The following is a 15,679-nucleotide window of genomic DNA, read 5'->3' on the forward strand; positions in this document are numbered from 1 at the left end:
AAAAAAAACAGACATGCCCTCAGAAAACAAGCAGCTCCCAGCTTTGTGTCACTTTGGTTGAGTCAGTAAGACTGGAGTTCATAGAATCACAGAATTGCTCAGGTTGGAAAAGACTTTAAAAATCATCAAACCCAACCGCAACCTAACCACACTACCCTAATTCATGACTTCTCAACTCTTAAATCTCTTCAGCCATAAGACCTACTTAAAACAGTTATTAACACCATTCCTGATCCTGCAATGGCCATTTGCCAAAACAGAAGTACCCAAAAGCCCCCAGCAGGACACGCTCACAAAGAGAAAGCCACGTTTGCACAGTGGTACCATGAGGCCGAGCTGAGCGGCTGGTGACATCCTTAGTCATCATACAAAACTGAAACGTTAGACTTCTGTTAAGTTCCAAATAATATCAGTTGAAGCTTGTTTTTTCTCAAGGGAGCAGTGGTAAAATCCTCTAGAGCATGGAAGCAAGTGCAAGCAACCGCCAGCAGTACACTAGCACTGCTCCCCTCCTCTGTGTGAACTGAACCATTGCTGTCTAAGGGTGCAAACACAGCTAGCAGAAGGGGGACGAAAGGAACACGTATTTCTTATAAGTTTGAAAAAGCTCTGCTATGTTGAAATCACATCAGTGCAGTTGTGAGGGATTTTTGGCCTGTTATAAATCACTGTCCATTGGATAGTCTCACTGAAGGACTGGTACCATGAAAGCTAATCAAGGCAAAGTTTTAACTAAATACTTTGAGGCTGCAAAAAGAGAAGACTTTCCTTCGGCTGATGAGAACAAAGTCAGATTTCTTAGGGTTTCTATCCTATGATCAGTTATACAACCTCAAGGACAATGACAAATGCACACATCTCATTCATTAAGACCTCACTGAGTTTCAGAACACTCTGAAGTTGGAAAATATCTTCAAATGTATGTTTCGTAAAGAGATTAGAAAGCAGAACTCTAGTCAGCTTTTGTCTGTCTGTTTTGCTGAGGGTGTTATTCTAAGAGCATGCAGGAGATGAATGATCAACACTGAAAACCTTGACGCTTCTGTAAATGTCTTATGTTCATTTTTTAAGGAATATGACAGCAAGAATTAGTACTGGCTCTTCTATTTCAATAATGGTAGTCATGTTGAAATGACAACAAACATCATTACATTTACATGCACATTTATGCAGACAAAAATTGTCATTACTTATTTCAGTGGAACATTTTATAATTTGCCCTATAAACAAATAAAATCTGTATAAGCTGTTTTTAGCCCTCAGCAGTATGTCAACACAAGCAACTTAGAGTTAGACTTACTGACACTGGGAAGTATCTCCTTCTGTTTTTAAAACGCTTAAGATTAAAAGTATATTATTTATTTTTCAGTTTTTAAGAATACGGCAAAAATACTTTTTGATTGTTGGCTGCAAATTTAAATAAAAAGGGGGGCAGAGGGGAATGAAGACGTATCCATGCGCCTGCTTTGACTTTGATGTTCTAAGTAGGTAATAAAATATGGCAAAACAAAAAACAAGTTTATAAAGAAGTACACCTGCCTCTAGTCCATTTGCAATGAAAACCTCTTCTAATGCTCTTCCACTCATTATCTACTTTATCTGATCGCACTTCTGTACTTTGCACTCCAATCCCCGTTATACTTAACATAGATACTTTATACAGAAATCTTATGGTTAAGGTCACAAGTGCTGGAGGCTTGGTACACACATCTACTAAGTATCAGCATAAACTGAAACATTGTAGAGGGAAAAGCATTTCCTACCATTTAAGGCGCTGAACTGGCTTTTTCTAAACGGTTCTTGTTAGAATGTAGGACTGGATAATGGCAGAAGATTCGAGGAGTATCTAGGCAGGTTATGGAAGAGCAGGACAGAGTTCCAGGTCCTCTATGCAGATCTCCCATGACTAACATCAAATTTAAAACAATAAAAACACAAGAAAGTATTTGTCTAATTAAGATAAAGAAGATGGCAGAGAATTAAAACTGCTGTTAAATTTGGTTTGCCATGAACGTTTCTCATGCAAAGAGGACTTGGATCAGCTTTCCAATAGAAAAAGTGGGAGCAGAGAATCTCCCCTTTAGGGTGGAGTTTGAGATGTGATCAGAATTAATTGGACACTTCTATGACTACAATAAACAGATTTAGCAGTCTAAGATATTGTCTTGGCCTAAGTTTCTATACAAGCTTTTAGCATCCTATAAAAGTTAGCACCAGTCAGGTCTTTTTATACAGAGGTAGGTACTAGATGACAAAAAAGGAAGAACGGATACGGAATGAGAAGCTGTCTGCCCTTTATTGCCTTTGAGTTCTCTCATGCAAGTAGGAGCCAGAATTCAGCAGATGTGGCAGCAAAATGTCTGTGTGCTTTAATACTGAAGTTTCAGACTTCTCACACATATCTTCAGTTACCTCTTCTCTCTCCTTTACACACTGCAACAGGGGAGGACTTCATGAAACAGTGTGTACAGAGCCCTACAATCAACATGACTGGATGCGACCATCTCTGTTCTGGTCCTTACTATTTCATGCACTAGCTGAGCGCTTGTCACAACAGAGCCAGTTTAAGCTGAGCAAAGGCTGAAGGAAACTGATGGACTTCAGCAGAACTGCTCTGCATACGCCTCGGTATGGCTGAGAACAGCATCCTCAACTGACGAGACAACGTACAGTTCTCTTAATATCAGGGCTGTTTTCAATATTGCATGCATTGGGCCAAACTCTGCTTTTTACGTTGAGCATTATACACCCAGATTAGCTTCACTGAAGTAAACATAGTCATTCTACATTTATGCCCATGCAGTTTACCCAAGGATGTTATTTTCCTATTTCCTAGGGCATCTGTAGTACAGATAGCTGAATATGGAGGACAATATAAACTTTGCTATCAGAAAGAAGCATGAAGAAAGTCACTTAATATAAAAAAGTCATGTAAGTGTGACATACATGAGTGCTGATAGAAGCAACTGAATAAACAGCTGAAGAACAGCTGGAAGCAATCACCTGACCTGGGTTAGGGTTACAAAGGGACACTATCTCTGTCATATGACTTAGGTCAGTATTATTGGTTCCAACAACAAGCCACATCTTTCCTCTTTTTTGAAATTCAAATGTGAACAAAATGTATTGCCAACTACAAAGAATCGGTACAAACTAATAGAACCCAGCAAAGAGCTGCTTACTGGTAACTCCTGGCTGCTGCTACTATTGCTTTTTGAAATAAAAAATGAAAGAAAATGGAAAGTTACACTTTGAGACAAGCTTCCAGACTGTCTCCTCACTGTAACGCCTAAGCTAAATGCACGCCTTGGGTGATACTGTATAGAGTTTTAGTCCTTCTTGCCTCAGAGAAAAATACTGTGTGGCAAATGCCATTTATTGTTAACAACCAGTGGAACAGACCTTTAAGAAGGATGTGCTATTAGTTATCATAACTAAAAGAAAAACTCACAAGTTCTATGAGTAAGGAAAAGGAGGGCTCTAACAGATACAGTCAAATGGCTGCAGTGTATCTGATGATGTTTGAATGATAAGCTATAGATCGTGAATGTATTTGTTAATGAACGGTGAGACTAAAGCAAGTAGAGAAATATGTGGTTTGCTTCTATGCCTTCATCTATATTGGAATAACAGACTAAACTTATTCAGTTTCAGCATTGTTTTCTTCATGAAGATCTAGCCTCCAGCTGATAAAGTTGGCATATACAACAGATGCAGTATCAGTAGGTGAGATAGTAAGAGGAGCCATTTCTGAACAAGCTTTTCTAAATACTGGGGAAGGGAAACCTAAAACTAAAACATCTTCTCATGGGGAGAAAAAAAAAATAATCATTTAAATGCTTGTCATAAATGAAAACAATTTACTTGTGCCAGTGTCCTTAAGTGCCACAAACTCTTCTGCCTCTGCTGCTACATTCTCTAATGATATTACTGCATATAGCACATCTCATCTAATCTGTTAGTAAAATCCTAAAGTCACTTATGTCAGTCTCTAATGCAAGCCAAATGAGTCTTCCCAGTAATAAGAAGCTTCGCAGAATTAGTTTTCGTTTTGCAGAAAATTGCCATTGGGGCTGGCACTTTTATCTAAAAATTTCACTCGTGCATAAGCAAAAAACTCATATATTATTTGGTTACATTCCATCAGTATGAGAAATAACATTGTGAGAATTCTATGCATGCTAATGATATATAGAAATCCACCTGCTTTCAGATAAAATGAGTTTAATTTTCTGTTGCCCACTGCCTGGTTGGCCTTTCATAAATTACTTATGCACAGCTATTATTAAAATAGAGGGAAAGCAAATTAGAAAGTCCTCATATCTCTCCACTGGATTTAACCAAGGCAGGGCTGTGACAGCCAGAGTCAGCGTTTTTGAAAAAATTCTGCTCTCTTGAAAAATTTTGCATCTCTATACAATTCTATGCCACTGTTGTAAACGTTCTGACCTGCCTTCTTACCAAATTAACCTAAATCCTTTCTATTTTTCAACATTAATGGAATCCTCTAGAGTCTTGCTGATATATATTAAAATATATTTATTGGTTAATTTGAATTCCAGCATTTTGTACCTCATTTCCCAGTACTTCTGTTATATCTGAACAGCTTGGAGCTTTAGCATTAGAAACTTACAAATTAAGATAAATACATCTGACAATTATCAGATCAAAACAACTTAACTTTCATTGGAATATATGATTGCAAATTTCCCTTCCTGATGAAAGAGAAAATGAGGACTGTCTGCTTGAAACAGTTAATTGGATTTGAAAGTACTGTACAGTTCAGCAATCGGTGCAGCTTTTGGTTGGTCAATGACTACTTGACCTCCTGATTTTCCAACAGACAATTGGTTTTCATTTCTTGAGGGTCTTTTAAGTCCACAGTTCATGGTGACTTTAAGTTTAATTTTCTGTTAATGATATTATTTTGCTCTCTTAGGATAAAACTTTCTTGTGATGTGCTGAGCAGCAGCGGCAATCCCATTACCGTCTGAGGAAGGACACCTCAAACCGCATCCATTGGTATTGTCTGCATTCTGTTCTAAATGCTATTTTAACGTTTCTGCTTTGTAATTCTTGTGCATTTAAACTACTCGCTATTCTTCTCCTTGAAAAGAAAGAAATAAATAAAAATTAAAAAATAAAATAAAAATGGCCACAAAGCCTTTGTTGTCACCCACCCAAAGCTCCCCTTTAAGTAACTGGGTCCTGATTCTAATCAGCTACTAGTTTAATACCTTCCACTCCTGTACTGACTGCTGATTAGTGGTGGTGTGGGTTTGTTTGGGCCAAGGACGTGCCCTACAGGTTTCAGGCTCAATCTCTCCATTTTCAAGCCCATTAAATTTGCATCCATACCATATAATAGTGCATTAAGCCCATCCACACAGCAGGCAATTTTCTAATGCTAACAACAATTTTGTCCATAGCTGACATCCACAGCACTTTGCTAAGCCCAGCCAATCAATGCTGGCACTGCTAAGAAGTCTCTGCAGTTCCTCTACTAAAGCAGTTTTTCTGATGCTGAAGCAATTATTTCTGAGGAGTTTTTGACTACGTATATATAAAATGCCTATTTCTTTGTTATCTGCTATAGGCAGTGTTTTATTTCACATCACATTCTCAGCAATGATGAGAGCCATACAGATTCACCCTCAGGCTGCTCCTTCCCACCTGAGCCGTGCCGATCTGACAGCCACCTGCCACACTCAAGCCAAGGGAAACCATCCCAACTGACGTGTAAGCTGTATATTGAGGAACAACACAACTGGGCTCTGAACTACTAAAATTAATCCATAATTCATGCACTTCGGTGATGATGACAAAATATGTACATGTGAATCTTTTATTTCACAGAGGAAAACATTTAAAGCCCAACTGCCAACTGGCATTACCACTGTTGCTCACTTGACTTTTAATGGAATGACAACTGCTGCCAAGTGAACCTGGTATAAAGGGACTCTAAGAGGCAAAGCATGCAATTCAAGCACAGAATTACAAGGAACCATTATTTTCTCACTTCAATAAAACTGATGCAAGCTCCAAAGCATTACAGAACGCTGCAGGGGCACAGTGCTCCCCACAACACCTGGTCTTTCCCTTCAGTTTCCTGTGCCTCCTGACAACTCACTGTGAGTCACACTGTGCACTTAAAGCCTGAGCAGTTAAACTTCACACTGAGGTCTTCACACACACACAGATGCAAAGGTTTTAGGCAAAGTGATACAACTAATCTGTGATGAATTACTTTGATGTAACATCTGTACTATGGGAGGGCGCAGGGATCCTTGTCCTCCTACAACAGATGGCAGACAAACAGAAAAGAATGCCATCCTTCCTGCAGAAAGTCCGCAATCTAGACAGAAGTTGTAGATATATCTCTGAGTACTAAGATGGACTATATAAGTAGCTGATGGGAATTCCATAGACTGAAATACATTTTCCTAAGCCAATGACAGGTAATTTTGAGCAATAACAAGCAATTGTTTGTTTTTGAATAGGTCTGTTGGCAGTTGTTGAACAGTTCAAATCTTCACTTGGTGTAACTTAACCAGATGCAGTAGAAAGAAATGAGTAAAAGCCTTTCATGAATTAAAAAAACAACACAATTTAAAACATATAAAGAACACAAAAAAAACTATGATTTTTTTCTGTACCCTCTCAAGTACAGAGTGTCCTGCGCAATACTAGAGGACATTCTATACTATAAGACTGGTGAAATGCTATAATTAAAGGTCTGTCAGGCTTTCCATTAAATCCCTGATTTTCAGGGTTTAATTAATAATAACAGTGAAAATTAATGTGAGTAGAATTAAAACCACTGTCACAGCCCTACTGCATATTAATTCCCGATTTTAAGTCTCTACAACATGTGGGACTGATGCAACTTTCCTTCTTTAGGCAGAGCTCCCATCGCAGGGAAAACCTCTTTGAAGGTAAAACTGCTCTTTGGAGATGGTGGACGTTTGAGCACAGACGGCGCAATTGGGTTCTGAAACACCTATGGCACTTTGATGGTAAGTCAGATGCACATTTCAGTGCTCATTTCTGTACTTGGGAGTTACAGAATTGAGTAAAAGAAGAAAGTTCCCTGAGAATCAGTGTGTTAATTCATACACCAAAACCCACAAACATTCAGAACCCATCAGTTAAATCCTTCTTACCAATCATCTCAGTAAGCTTATGCATTTACTTAGAAAATATTTGCATTCTCGATTACTGCTAGTTTTCCTAAGCAAGAACCAGGGGATTTGTGCCATAATGGGAGACATAGACTGTATGTAAACACTCGGAAATGGGCTTTCCCTGAAAGTATGAGAGCAAAACCAATGTTCTGGTACTGAAACAAAACCACAGCTGCTTCAGCAGTTTGGAACACAGAACGGAAGACAATTCCCTGAAAATAAGGGCCAGTAGCTTCCCATACAACAGAAGGAAATTAAATCTCGGGCATAAAAAGATCAAATAAAACTACGTCAGCGTGGAAGTGTGGAGAGGGACCTGGCAGAATACTAGAGGATATTCAGCTCTCTGAGAAAGAAATGGTATTACAGCTCAAAAATGGGAAAGCATGAAATTTTCTCAACATTGCTGTGAGAAACAGACCCAGAAAGATCAGGGATATGCAAAACATGGCAGTGAAGGGTGGGGACAGCACATTCAGGAACTGTTGAAAACGTTCCAATATTTTGTTTCAGGTAAAAGCACCTATTATAAGACTGGTCCAGATTCCAAACAAATAGCTGCCATCATTTTCTTTTACATTAAAAACATATATTGTAAAGCAGACCTCTATCTCATACTGTAATAGTCAATAGACAGAAAAGGGTTCAAAACTATTTGCTGTTAGAACTGTTAAGTAGGTCAGGGAAGTTTACAAGTAAAATCTCCATCTCATAAAGAAAAGTTGACATTTGAAATATAATATAATGAAACCTACTGCGTCTCAGACGGAAGCACTATCAAAAAGTCCACCTACATAAAGATGGAAGTAATGCTGTAAACAGCGAGCTGTAAGCAACAGCAGAGAACATGATCTGTGTTCATTGAAGTTGGACACATCTGCAGCACAACGCACAAACTGTGACAGAATGTATGCAATCAAAACATGCTTTAGCTACTCTGATGCATCTACATTTTTGGCTTCACTTCTTCCTGCAGCTGGAGCATTTTGTTCCAACAGCTCTATTCTGTTTTGCAAGCAAAGCTGGCAAAATATCACAAATTTATCAGAAACTTTGAAAGGGTTTGTATTAAAGACTTCTACTTTCCAATCAGTGCAGTCTGAACTAATAACACTGCTACTAAATGTAAACAGGAACATTTTACAAATATAAAACCCAGGAAAATCTAAGTCTGTCTTTTCTGCGCAGTCTGAGATAACACCTTGCTCTATCCAACCAGAATTCAAAAAGGGAATGGAGAAAAGATAAAGACGCAGCTGGAAGAGTGAACATGCATTCAAGCATATGAAGTACTGGCTAATTCTGCAATAAAGTTTTGATTCCATCAGAAATAATAAATGGGAAGAGATCACAAAGCACATTTAGACTGTAAAAGGAGGAGAGGAATTTCTAGCATGTTGCATTTCCACAGCCTGGACTTTTTTGGCTCGCCATGTTTCACAGTATCTCATCCCTACTACTAATAAGTAAAAAACAAACAGTATTTTCTGTTGCCTCTCAGGTGATACCTCAACATGCCCATAAGACCAGATACTCTACTCCTAAAAGCCCATCTTCATGCCCATGGAAAAAGGCTTTGAAAATTCCAACTGTATTATAGAGATGTAAGATATTCCAACTTTTGCCTATTGAAGCAGTAGAAATTCCAACAGTACTACATAGAAAAATTGCTTGGGTTCTGCCCTTATGATAGAATGAATGTACCAGATTATGACCATTTCTAGCACTCCAGCAATGATGTTTCCAGTGCTGAATTCATGCAGGTCACTGTCCACAGCAGATACAATTTAACATAGTTCTGTTGGTTCAGACCAGACACTGAGGAACTGTTTGTTTTTACTAAGTTTGTCCAGAGTGAGAAACAAAATCTCCTAGAAAAAAGTTTTAATAAGAACCCAGTTGATAGTTTAGACCCAAAGAAGTCCTGCTTCTGGAGTTAAAATATTAATCAGAAGGTTCCAGTTGCTAAAAGTTCTATGTACTAAAGAAAGCCAAGCTCATTTTCTGCCCCAACACACTAAAAACATGTGATTTACGCCAATATTTTCTATGGATATGTACACGAGAACAAACTGAAGAGAAGATCGCCCTGGGCCCATAAATATATACCTGAGACAGTATCAGGATGTTTTTGTCTGAAACATGAGCTCCATCTCATTATGTTGCACTGTATATACCTTATCATCCCTAATGCATAAATTGATACCGTTTGCAGAAAAGGGACCACACACGTTTATATGATGAACAACAAAAGACCTCGGTACTCTGGAGGATGTTCCTGCCACATTTCCTTCTGCTGTTCTCCATCAAAAGCTGTTGCCTTGACAACTGTGGGGCATTTTCTGGCTCTCTGTATGCTGGTGGGAAGAAGGCCAAATTCTTCCCACAAAACAAAACCCAACAAAACAGCACCAAACCAAACAGAACTGATTAGAAATAAATAAGTAATAACTGTTCCAGTTCCCTCAGTGCTACCAAAATGAGAAAGAAAGGAAAGAATTTTATTAGATGTAGAATTTTAAGTCAGAAGAAGAAATATTCAAGCACTCATAGATGAAAGTGGGGAACTGAAGGAATAGCAATTACTTGAGACTACAGCGGTGCTAGGAGTAGCTGTGGGTAAGGTCAGGGCTCACTTCTTCTCTTTGACCAGATTCCTGCAACTGTAATGCCATCAGCCTTCCATCCTTCCTTGATAACTCTTGAGTTATCAAACCTGAACCTCCTTTAAGGGTTAGTTAAAACCTACCTATCTTACCAGTCGATATTTAACAATTATGTTACCTGCATTCTTTCCCAAGATTAAATTATTTTAGAAAGTACTCATTAGTAATTAGAGCTCAATTTTCAGTCAAAAGAAGCTAAAATTGCCCGTAATAAAAAGCAATGTACTCTGTATTGCAAAGAAACTGCAGTATATAAATAGACAAATCTGCCAAACGTACCTGACATCAACGCAGTTCTAGCCTAAGTTTATTCACTGAATTTTATTCAATGAAAGGAAAGACAAAGGCTGCTGCAGTAACACTTCTGTTAGCAGTGTAAATTCAACATGCAAACAACTACGGTCAGGCTTCACAACACACCATCCCGCTAGTCAAACTAATAGCATTATTATTCTTTTTTTAAAGTTAAATGGAAGGGGATGAGGGCAAGAAAACTCCCTTTATTGACCAGTGAACACATGACATTGTTTATCACATAAAAGGTAATTGCTCAGTGAAGCTTTTGCTCTCTCTGCTTTTGCTGCAGAAAATGTCTTAGTTTGCCATTAACCCTTCTCCCCTTACAGGGTAGCCACATATGTACCACTGCTCACAGAAGCATAGACAGCCTTCTGCATGATTGAGGGCAAGAACTTTGTAATGCACTACCTTTATCTGTCATATTTTGGTCTACAGCAGTAAATTTTGTATGCTTCTACAGAACACTCCCCAGAAATACAGTAAAGATGTGGCCTTTTATACAAAGATAAGGGACACAAATGATATCCAGAGAAAATATGGTAATAGAAAATAACAGGCTCAAACAACAATGGACAGCTCACAGTCAAATCCAAAAGCATTAGGAGATTTCAGGCTGTGTGGTAGAGTACAAATCCATCTTGGATCAAATTATTCACCCATTTACTGTGGTCCCTTGCTTGGCCTGGCAATTAGTTCAACTGTGGAATGGTACTTATGGGTACATCCACAATCCCTACATATTCTCTACAGCACAAATGGACTTTAGAGTGGAAGAACTGGATACAGGCTATCCCATGTAAACAGAATAGCAATTACTTTCATATAGGATGTTATATTTGTGTCTGAAAATAAAATGCAAGCATAGTGGGTTTATATGGCAAAAATTTTTTGGGGGGGCTGCAGGGTTGTCCTTTGTGAGAAGAGCCCAGGAACTGCCCCATGTCAGATCAGAGCCAGCTCCTAAAGGGACACACCACTGGTCAGAGCTGAGCCAACAAGCAATGCTGGGTGTGCCTCCGGGAGAGCAGACTTAGGGGAAAAAAAACTACTGTGCAACAGCAGCTGGGGACAGCAGAATGAGAAAATGAGTGAGAAACAGCTGTGCAGGCACCAAGGTGAGTGGAGGAGAAGGGCAGGAGCTGCTCCAGGCAGTTCTTCAAGAGCTGCAGCCTGTGGGAAGCCCATGTAGGATCAGTTTGGGAAGGACAGCATCCTATAGGAGGGACCCCATGCTGGAACAAGGACAGAGAGTGACCAAAAAGAAGCAGGGAGGAAGCGTTGCAAACAAACTTTGAAATCCTTTCAATCATGTTTTTTTCCTCTTCTTTCTTTGAAGACAAGGAGTGAGAGAGTAGTTGTGGTGTAGTTTTGACAGCAAGTAAGTTATTCCCATCTCCTACTTGGTGTTGCAGGCAATCTGAGGCAAGTTAGTTAACCTCTTTGTGCCTCTGCTTCTCCATCTTTTTATCAGTTATCTTACTACTGCCTTTGTGAGATTCACTGTTTTTGGCTCTAACAGAGCTAACTTTCCTGTTATGTATAACATACACATACAATGGAGTTTTGCAATTCTACATGCTTCTGTAAAGCAATGCTCCCTCGTTAGGCCATCTTAACATCTTCTACTAAGCAATAAGTTATGTTAGCAAAACAGTATCCAAACCTGACCTTTCACACATTCTTGAGAAACTCACTTGAGCAGACTGAAGGTAGAAATGAATGTTGCTGGACAGGCCTGATCTGCAGAAATGGACTTCTTCCATTCTCTTTAAGACAAAGACATGCTATTTTTGGAATTACCAGTTCTGATTTACCATTGCATGACACCATTTCTACAACAGTTTGCAGGGAAATGTTGCAATTAAGTCTAATCCTGTAGTGATGTAAGCTACTTTGTGAATATGTAAATAAAACTGCTTTATGCTAAGCAGTTCCTCAAACTGTCTAAAGTCATTTTGGTTATAATTAGTAACCCCTCCAAATGCAATTATTCCAACAGACAATTCTGCAGTAAAGCTTCCCTTCCCGTCAGATGGGTTTTAATCAGAAAGGTCACTTTGGCTAATAATTTCTATGACCTTTTCTCCCCATCCTCCACAAAGTTGAAAGCTTGAGTTAACATATGATGTCTTTAGGGGAAAGGAACATCCTGTCTTCTATGGACTGAGAAGCACACCATAACTCTGACCTACAGCAATAACTTCTGGGAGAAAAAGTAAAACGTAGTCTCCTCAAGTAAGTCTTCGGCTTTACTCCCCAACTCAGTCCTGAGCAGGCTGCCCCTAATCACAGCATCAAACAAAAGGATGGGGTTTTTTCATAAGTTTCGTGCTTATCTAAAGCAGAGTGCTGCTTATTCTTTGACGTTTGCTGTTTAAGCAGTTCCTTGGCTGCCTTTCAGCTGACTAGTGTCAACAATAACAACATTTTTTATTTTCTGAACACTTGAATCTAAACGCGACTTGGCGCTGCACACGTATGCATGCACACACAAATGTAAGTAATATCTGAACGTTTCCAAAGGGCAACAAGTCCTTTTGGAATAGTAATGAATAGAGAAATCATCTTGTGCCCTGCATGAGATAGGTGCATTTCAAGATTTTCCTATATAGCTTCCATGAAAATTGGCCCCTAAGCAAGGGTGTGAGTCATTGATGAATACAGCTCTGAGGCTTCATGCTGTGCAGCAAGAGCTGTAAAAGGCATTAGAGGAACACAGGGGAGGAGGAGGAGAGAGAGAGAGGGTTAGGAGGTTATTAAATAAAACCTAGTAATGGTTTTACATGAACATTTTCTGAACAGTGTTTTGAAAACGTGTGTCCTAAACCACCGCGCACTGACCAGATTACTGGCTGCAGCGCCCTCTGTTGGCTGGTGCTCAAGAAGCGCTGCACATACCCTTCACTGCCATAAAACAAGCATTAGTCAATGCTTGGAAGGATTTGTTGTCCCAGCTACACCAGCAGCGTCTCCCAGTTGAAAGCTCCACTCGTACCCCGTGCCACTGGGGCTCAGAGTGATTTTTCAGAGAAAAAATCCTTGTGCTGGGATACCGATTACTTCTCAGCACCCATATCCACGATATGAAAGCCCACGACCACAGCACTGTGACAGCAAAGTCACACTGTTTACCAGCGTAATTGTGCAAAAAGTATGGAACAGGTCAAAGAGAATCTATCAGTAACAAATTTAAACTTCAAATTTCAGAGGAACTTGGCTTACGCTTGCCTTTTTTCTTAAGATCAACAAATTAAAGCTGCTGTCAATTCATATCATTCACAGGTCAGCAATGGACTACACGTAACTGAAAACACGTAACTGAAAACACATCTGACTTCAATTATAAGCAGTTCAGCTTTTCATGTATCTATGTTTCTCCTATCCAAGTTAGAAGATCCAAATGTCAATGCAGCAATACAGACAAAACATTTTTAGCCAATATGTAAGCCACTGTCATGCCAGACTTTCCACCCTTCATGCTTCCAGCATGTTTTGTCTCTTACTCACCACTGCTGCTTCCTCAGTCTCTTCCCATTTCAGTTTCTTCTACTGCATTGCCGGTCTTGACATACCCATCTGAAAGAAGAGATCCAATACATCCCATTAAATACATCTCAAGATGAAAGGTCTTCAATATGAAATTTATTATAAGCAGTGATTAAATGGCAGTAACTGGCTGTGTTGGTTTAATTTCAGATAATCCAACAGACCTTTGAATGGGTCTGTCTTTTTTCCAGGAGACCGCTCAGCCTACAGGCCTTCCTGCATTTTAGGTAACAAAAACGACTTGCTAGAAAACAAACCATAAGAATGGGAGAATTAAAACAAACAAACAAACAAAAACTTGGGAAGAAACAAAAAATGAAACTTTTTTTTCTCTCTCCATAAGAGGTAAAAGAGGAGCAACGCACTTTAAATGCAACAAAACAGTGATTTGCCATTTATGTCTTTGGAACAGACAGGCATAGTGGGCTGCAGCACAGCAAACTCAATCCCAAAGGAACAATGCAACAGGGAAATAGTTCGCCACGTTGCAATTATTTTTGTTTTTCCTACCACCCTTAAAAATAACACCACAATCTCACAAGAAAAGAAAAACCTGGGTGTTCTCATTGATGCTTTTCCCAAACAGAATTACATTCCCCTTTTGGACTAAGGAGTTTGATAACTGTTAGAAAAAAACAAACCCCAAACCAAACACAAAACGGTCGCCCTGAAATACACAGACGTGCAGCACCATCTGCTGGATCAGCATCCCTGCCAAAAATTTCTGCACTTCACAGAAGTGAATCCCACAGGCTAAGAAGAAAAAAGCCATACAAACAAAAGCCTATCGCAGACATCTACTCAGCCAGCAACCTGAAAGCAATGGGAAGGAGCACAGGATTCCTATGAAAACTGCAGAATAATCCTCTACTCATAAGGTGCTTTCTGCACCTCAGACACTGTATATAAAGTGCTGTATTTAAAAAATATAAGCAGACCACGTATGGTTACAAAAATTCAGAAGTCTGGTATGTGATTTAACTGCACTAAGATGATTCTGGTCTGGCTTCTTAATTATATACTTTACATGATTATAAATTAACGTTTTTTCTGCTGAATGTTTGTGAACAGAACTGCTCACCTAGTGATAAAGCAGCTGCCCAGTAATTCTTTTTACTGTTTTCTTTCAGCACAGTAAAGAATTTGAGTGACTTTTCCCTGGGGTGAATCTCCAAAAAACAGCACGTTGCCATTTTAATGCATTCACATCAGACCTGACTTTCACTGTTTTTCAGTGACCTTTTCTTCTCCAGAAGCATTATATACAGACGTCTACTAAAATCACCAGTTCTCACTGTCGTGCCACAGAACCATGTTCTACATTCAAACTTACTGCAAGCCCCTTCTCCAACAAGCACATTTTAATCACGCACTGTTCAATTTACTTAATGTCTTTTCACCCATCAGCCCTTCAATGACCTAGTTGGGTTGATGTTTCAAGCAGACAACAAGGCAGAGTTACCAACAGAGGGCTCCTGCAGCAAGATGTAGATTTCATCCAAAGACTGGAATGCCTTTCTTCAACCAAGAGCAACCAAATTCAGTGGCAGAGTATGCTGCCCAGCCCAGGAGTATAAATAAATTCAGGTTCAAGAAGTCTATTAAGAAATAACGTTAGCAGCCTGTTCAGAAACAGGACATGTAGCAGGCCCTCCTGGCAATCTATTATCTGGCATTATCAGTAACAGGTGAGCTGTGCACTCGGACTGACCCCAGCTGTGACGGAGCATGGCTGGTCTGAGGGCACTGAACCAGGTGGAATGCAACGTGCTGTTAGCAGCCTGTCAGCTGAAGGCATTTCAGCCTGAGGAGTGCAAGTTCAGTGAGGTTACAAGCAGTTACAGGTAATGTTGCCTTCCAATAACAAGGCCTTGCTTGTGACTTGGTGCAAGCTCTTAGAACCTTCTGGATTTTCTACCAGTGGACAGCAAGCTTCTCCCTTACCTTCCTACCAGCCAAGCAAGGACTCACATTGTAGCCCTC

Source organism: Excalfactoria chinensis, chromosome 9 (genome assembly GCF_039878825.1).
Source record: "Excalfactoria chinensis isolate bCotChi1 chromosome 9, bCotChi1.hap2, whole genome shotgun sequence".
NCBI lineage: Eukaryota > Metazoa > Chordata > Aves > Galliformes > Phasianidae > Excalfactoria > Excalfactoria chinensis.